The sequence below is a fragment of the Octopus bimaculoides genome, chromosome 25, assembly GCF_046866305.1.
Source record: "Octopus bimaculoides isolate indiv1 chromosome 25, ASM4686630v1, whole genome shotgun sequence".
Classification (NCBI taxonomy): Eukaryota; Metazoa; Mollusca; class Cephalopoda; order Octopoda; family Octopodidae; genus Octopus; species Octopus bimaculoides.
Window position 1 is genome coordinate 2,639,183 of NC_142952.1, and position 7,500 is coordinate 2,646,682.

Genomic DNA, 7,500 nt, shown 5'->3' on the forward strand with positions numbered 1-7,500 from the left:
TTGTTCATACAGTGACATCTCAGAGAGGATGTGGCCTTCTGGCCATTTAACATATATATGTATATATATTAACTAATATTGGTTTCTTGTATCGATTCAGGGTCACACGATTTAGAAAATGCTGAACCGGAAAATTCTTACCTGAACCAAGAACGTAAATAAGATGCAAAAAATACTGCAACGATTTTATTTCCCAACTTCGCCAAGTCTGTCCACCAACCTTCACTGATATTCGTCACTGAACAATATTTCCTAAAGCTGGATCTTCAGTTCCTGAAACATTTTAAATACATGTTGTGGATTATATGGAATTACTCAACCTCAACAGAAAACTATATTGTAAACGAAAAGAAACAGTATAACTCAGTTAAATACTTAAACAAGTCAAATAATACATATCACATTGCAAAACATAGTTTTCCAGGAATTTACTATCGTTCTGTATAGTAGACTCCGATTTACCAGAAATCTTGTTTAACAAAATACCACAGAAAACTGAACAGACAACTTGCCATAACCAGTCGTTCAGCATAGGTCTTTCAACTGTTTCTTAAATACGTGTGAGACTTTTTATCTGCAGTAGACAGTTGAGTGCGGTATTATTGCCTTTTCCAGACGTTACAGATTATAGCAAAATACCGGATCCTATGTCACAACTCTGCACTTTCACATTTATCGTATTTCTTCATCGTTTTCTTGACTTTACGTGGTGTTTCCTATTTCAAAATAAACGGGAACAGAAGTAATTTTCGAAAACAATTAGAACTATCATTTATCAATTCATGGTTTTATATTCGTTGATAAAAGACGTCCATGCTTATCGATAATACACTGTACCAACTTTCTCTGAAATATGAAGACACCAAAGACGTCCTCATCATAACCTCCAGTGATCATAATTCATCCAGTCTTAATCTACACTTAATACCAAACGAGAATAATCTATTTCATTAAATCAAGCTGAACAAAGGAAACAAATAAGTTCTTAAAATTGCAACTGCCTTTAAGACTTAAATAATTCAGTAATTAATATACTTTCGAAAATAAAGCAAAATATTGTGAGAATCGGTAGAAATTGAAGTTATAGAAAATGTCTAAATTTACCAATTATCTTAAGCGTTACCTTTCATGTCGATGGAGATTAAGCTATTCGTGCGCAATTGCTTTTATTTTGATGCAAACATTAAGAGTTGATCTAAGCATGGCTTTTGTCTGCATGTTAAAAGCACGCAATCATACAAATGAGGGTGTTAACTTTACAGCTGATAACCAGCATTGTTCTGATTTTGGTAATGATTCAATTAATGGAAATTTTGATGGAGAATTCGAATGGAGCGACACGTTACAAGCAAACATGTTGGCTGGGTATTTCTATGGATATATAGGAGCTAATATTTTAGGTGGTGTATTGGCAGATAGATATGGTGGGAAAAGAGTTCTCGGAACTTCACTTCTCTTAGCATCCATTTTGACCATTCTTCACCCAAGTTTATCGCGAATTAGTGGTTACTTTACGCTTGTTCTAAGGATATTAACAGGTATGGCATCAGGACCGATATTCCCATCAGTTCAGTCCTTGTTTGGACGTTGGGCCCCTCCAAAGGAACTTAGTTCATTGATTGGGTTTGCATTTGGTGGCCAACATTTAGGTACTGTTGTATGTCTTTCAATATCTGGTCTTCTTTGTGTTTATGGCTTTGATAACAGATGGGGTTCTATATTCTATATATTTGGTGGGATATCGTTAGTGTTTAGTTGTTTGTGGTTTTATGTTGTTTATGATAATCCAGACGTCCATCCCACTATCAGCAAAGAAGAACGTTCTTATCTAAACAGAACTATAAAAAGTGAGAAAGTAGTTAAAAATGTACCATGGAGACAACTGCTTTCTTCACCTGCAGTTTGGGCCATTAACTTTGGCTGGTTCGCTCATAGTTGGACAGATTTGTCCTTCCAGGTGTTGCTACCTATATATGTGAAGGGTGCCTTAAACGTTGATGCAACCTCAAACGGTTTAATGTCATCAGCCCCAGCGGTTGCACAAACGATTGCTCTACCGTTGTGTGGAAAATTTGCTGATATTTTACGTTTAAAGAAATACCTGTCAACTCGTTCTGTTCGAGTTTTATTCCAAACCATTGCTCTAATTAGTTCAGCATGTATATTGATTGGCATAGGATTCCTCAGATGTGATCAAACCCTTGTGATAACTATCATGTTGTTTTTCAGTGGTATATCCCTATCATTTTCTAGTGGTGGTTCAATAGTGAGCAACAGTGACATTGCCCCAAGTTATGCTGGTATTATATTTGGAATTGCCAACGCTTTTGGAACAGTAGCCGGTAGTATTGGTACGGTGTCTGCAAAAGCTCTCACCCCAAACGGTACGCAACGAGAATGGCAGATCGTGTTTGCCTTGTATGCTGCTGTATGTGTAGCTGGTGCGATATTATTTGCAATATTTGCCAGAGGAGAAATCCAAGATTGGGCACATATAGAGGAAACTGATTCGTCTAATAATCCCCAAACCATGAATGTTAGCGTAATATCTTAGCAAGGGTGCACATGACTGTATAACTTATAAATTTCTATAATTATTTTATTGTGTCTGGAATGATTAGGTTTTGTTAATTAAACATGATTTGGTTTTGATAGAATAAAAATGTTAGAAATGGTTAAGTTTTGGTTTAATTTTTTTCAATGAGGTAAGTTTATGTCTTTATCCATCTACGTTGTTTTGGGCTAATATCTACTTTCAGTATGTATTGGGTTACGATTCAGACAGCACTGAAAGCAAGTCTTTTCAGTAATGTAGTAACTTAATAATGCAATACTGTGACACCGTATCTATTTACAGCAATTTGAGAATGTTCTTCGCATTCAAGTTCAGGTGACGTACATACAACTTTAAAGGCTTTTGTGTGTAAGCGGTACTTTTTTATGCAAACACAAACATACTATGAAGTATACTAAATGATTTCTATATGTCACTACCATGTTCTATTGCGTCAGCAGAGCATATTATATTATTTTAAATTTGTTCTTACAGAGCTTCTATAGAACTGATAGCCAGCACTGCTTTTTGATACAATGTTTCGTATCGAGACGTCAGATGTGAAACAATTGATAAGTAAATGGTGAACGACTGTTGACGGTAAGATGTCTGCTCAGTTCCAGTTGGTTCTATGATTTGTTGAATAGTATTCCTCGTAAAAGTTCAGTGTAGATGCCATAGTAAAAACTCTGCGTGCGAAACTATTTGTTTTGATACGTTTGATTAAATAAAAAAAAGCTCTGTATGGCTGCGCGGTGGCGTTTACTATATAGTTTCCTTCCCAGTTGAGTCATTCCAGGTAATCGATTCCTTGTATTTAAAATGTGATAGAAATTAAAGATGGCGATTCTGGAAATACTAGTCCAAGGAGAAATATTGGCGGAGAGAATCGGTGAAGTTGAAAATTAAGTTTTGGGGATATTTCTGTACGGCCCATTTTGTCCTAAGGTCAGGCAAAGGCAAAACATATGCGATTCTGAATAGTAAGAGCCTGTATCAATATAAGAATTACATATTAGTTAACATATATACATGCATACTCATATATATATACACACATATATATATATGAAAGAAATAATTAAGATTCGGTTATATTAGGTACTTAAGTTGAAGCACCAAGTCAGTCCGGCATTATCCGCACAGCTCGATGTAAGCTGAATAAAATCAAAGCAAGTGTCAAGTATTAGTGCAATACGACCGTTTCAAACGGCTCCATTTAATTGAAAAATGCAAGTATTACATCAATTTAAATATATTGCTATCTTCCATTGCAAGAAATATGGATTTTCAACACACAAGATATATGTTAATATAATTTTAAACTAATATTTTATCAGAGCTACAAGAGGAAAGAATTTCATGTTGTCACTATTACACCAAGAATAAGCTAAGAACAACTACAATTTTGGAGTTGCATGGAACACAGTGGGGGTTATAGAGTTGTAAAGTTTTGTTAATTCTTACTATATATATATACATACATACATACATATATATATATATATATATATATATATATATATATATATATATATATATATATATATATATATATATATATATATACGACGAGTTTCTTTCCCTTTCCGTCTCGCAAAATAAGGACTTACCCCATCTAATGGAAGATATAACCCACAATAAAGTAGAGAACACACACAAAAAGCAAAAAAAAAAAAAAAAAATTACAGATTTACCTCCCATTTACTGCATAAATAATTGTGAACAATTAGCTCCCCAAGCAATAATTTTTTCCCCCTGAGCATTTATCTCTTTCAACTCTCAGTTTGATGGGCAATGCAAAACTGCTCCTTACTTCAATTATGTTGAAAGAACAAAACCTTAGTTTGTACAAAATTGTATATCTTTATTCTCATGACTCTAATATACTCTTAAATCCTGAAAAACAAATCTTCTGTGTTTTTTCATCTTTTCTCTTTCTCTCTATATATCCACCACGTGTGTTTACTCACTAAAATATGTTCTACCTTATATATATATAAAAGCAAATGATCATTATAAGAATTCATTAATAGGGGTTCAATAAACGTCATGAAATGAACAATGCTGGATTATTAATTTATATATATATATATATATATATATATATATATATATATATATATATATATATATATATATATATATATATATATATATATATATATATATATATATTTGTTTTGCAAGATTTTTGATGTGAAATCGTGTGTTGAAACAGATGTTGTTGTACTTGGGGATGGTCATATTGCAAGTTTAGCCAATAAAAACACACGCACTGTATATTTGGTGTTAATTTGCTTCAGCTTTATATTACATTAATCTTAATCTTATTTCGGCCAGAGTTCTTTCGTCACACTTCTGTGACCTCATCAGTGGTCCTTTGTGTCCTTCTTTCTTATGTGTGTCTCACCTTGCTAACTATCAGCCATTTTGTATTTTGTATTCCTATGGTATGTGTCTACGCATGCGTGTCCTTCAATGTGTCTGTGTCTTTTGTAAGTGCATGTGTGTATGGGGAGTGTCTGTATCACCTATATTCTCTGTTAATACGTGTTCGTTTGTATTTGTTTTTATTTATTTATTTGTTCATGTGTGTGTGTTTTTTTTTTGTTTAATTAAATTTTGTTAACGTATGTAGTATTTAATTCCATTTGTTTATCTATGTATTGTATTATACTTTGTTCATATTATTATTGGTTTATGGGTAACATGTTGTCACATGCTGTGGTTTGTGGTTTGTGGTTTGTTAGTGGTGTGTGTTCCATTCTAGTTTCCTATTCAGGCTAGGTTTCTCTTCTATTATGTGTGTAGCTTCAGTAATTTGTCTAAGTGCTGCATCACTGCTATGTGTAGATAAGATTTTAATTTCTATGTTGTTGATTGAGCCTCTATGTTCTTGCTCAGCGTGCTGGTACAGAACTGATGAGTTCTTCCCTTCCTTAAGTTCCCTCCAATGTTCGTTTGCCCGCTCCCCTATGCTCCTTGCTGTTTCGCCTACATATGTCATTGTCTTATTTCTGCATCGTCCCTCTGTACATCTTATACTATAGACCACATTTCTGGTTTTGCAGTTCGTTTGTGGGCTAAATCTACATACGATACAGTTCCTATCAGTGCAGGGGGTTCTACTGAAAGGGTATGTTCTACTGATAAGGGATTTAATAGGGTTGCCTGGCCTTTCAACAACCTTAATTCTTAGCTTAAGTTTGTCTAGGGCTCTTCTAAAGCGGTACGCCAGTTCGCCTCTAGGGGTGGTGTCGACGAACATGACGCTCTGGTACTTGTGGCTATCGTACCATGAGCTTGACTTCCCGATTTTCTTCTTAGTCCTTTCTATGGTGTTCCATGATTTGCTCCTATAGAGTGGGCAAATCCCATTCCTATCGTTGCGTTTGATTGTTTCAAACTTCTTCATAGCTCCTTTGTATACCCTGATCCTTTCTTTATGGATGTAACCTGAGAACTGCATGCGGTGGACGAAATGTTGTATATGTCTCTTTAATTCTGTAGGGTCGCACATGCAGGAGACATTTCGCATTACTCTGACGAGGTCTGCCATCAATATGTTGAATTTGGCATTGTCCGCAATAGCCGAGTTCCGGTGGATCAGGTATTTGGAGGCCATAGGTTTTGTATAGTGTGAATGGAGGATTCTGGTTTTATTGTTCTTAGTTTCTAGCCAGAGTTCAGTATCTAATACAGGTAATCTATGGTTAGGGTGTTTAGTAGGGTAGTCTATCGTAACTTTAATACTCTGGTGGATGGAGTTAGCTATTTGCTGGATGCTCTCCATAGTCTTAGTTTCTATTTCTATTTCAGGGGTACTCTCTTGTGGGGGTGTCTTTACCACTAAGTTGATATCATCGACATATCGAGAGTACACATTCACGAGTATGGAGTTCTGTGTCAGGCGTTCCTTAAGCCTTCTGTCCCACCATACCATGAAGAGATTGGCCACATCACCGGCGATACTAACACCGATGGCTGCCCCCTCGTCCTGGGCGTATAATTTGTTGTTAAATTTAAAGGTGTGGCCTTTTAGGGTGACCTTTATACTAGCTCCTAGTGCATGTGCGATCATTTTCTTTACCTAGTGGATATTAGTGGGGGTCCGTATGGCTCTGGTCCATCCACTCCATCTCTCTATAGGGGTCTTCCTAGCCATAGAGGTAATTGTGGGTGGTCTACATCTTAGACGTCTACTAGGGCAGAAATCTCTAAGGTCGTATCTATCTAGATATACATCGTCATATGTCAATCTAAGTAGGAGGCCCAGTTCTTCTGTGTTGACTTTTTGGAACTCTACTTCGCTCTCGTTGATCATCTCCACGCACTTTTCCACTGCAAAATCCACGTCGATAGATGGGTATAGTGATACCACATCCATGCTACCCACTATACACCCTGTCAGGTTGCAAGTGTTGTTGCAGTCGTTGATCCTGCTGAGGAGATCTTCCGTGCTGTCACAGACATCAGGTGACATCTGGATTATGGGGCGTATGATCATTGAGAGGAAGTAGGAAATCCTGTAGTTACTAGCGACATTCGCTCCACAGACTGGTCTTGTTGGTGGTCCCACTACAGGATTAGTTGTTACTTTGTGGTCCTTACGGAGCCCATACAGCGTCGGGATATCATTGTTCCAGGCTTGGAAGTTGTTGGCTGTGCGCTTCTGGGGTCTAAGAACAATTGTCCACATCATCATGTGGGCATTGAGGACTTTTTCTCTTTCCTCATGCGCCTGTAAGGTTGTTACCTTCGTATTGGCGATGTGAGGTTGCATTGCCTGGATATAGTTCGGCAGGCTGTCTATTGACATTCTGCCAGACTTATCTGTGGGAAGGCATACCACTTCTCCATTTTTCGTGCGCTGCATGAGCTTGTGTAGACCACTTGCGGGTATATTCCCAAGTTGTTGGGCTTCTGTCTTATTCTGTCTCTGT

At 36.6% G+C, this 7,500-nt stretch overlaps 1 non-coding gene and 1 pseudogene across 4 annotated transcripts in view; both read left to right on the top strand.

Moving 5' to 3' along the window:
- The window catches only part of LOC149131046 (sialin pseudogene), a 6,735-nt pseudogene extending 4,063 nt beyond the window's left edge, over positions 1-2,672 (top strand). For both annotated transcript variants that reach the window (XR_016238305.1, XR_016238304.1), the window contains one exon: positions 101-2,672. The product of XR_016238305.1 is annotated as a sialin pseudogene, transcript variant X2 (transcript). The remainder of the gene's footprint in view (positions 1-100) is intronic.
- The window catches only part of LOC106868759 (putative transporter slc-17.2), a 20,604-nt gene that overhangs the window by 3,895 nt on the left and 9,209 nt on the right, over positions 1-7,500 (top strand). The gene's annotated exons all lie outside the window — the stretch shown is intronic.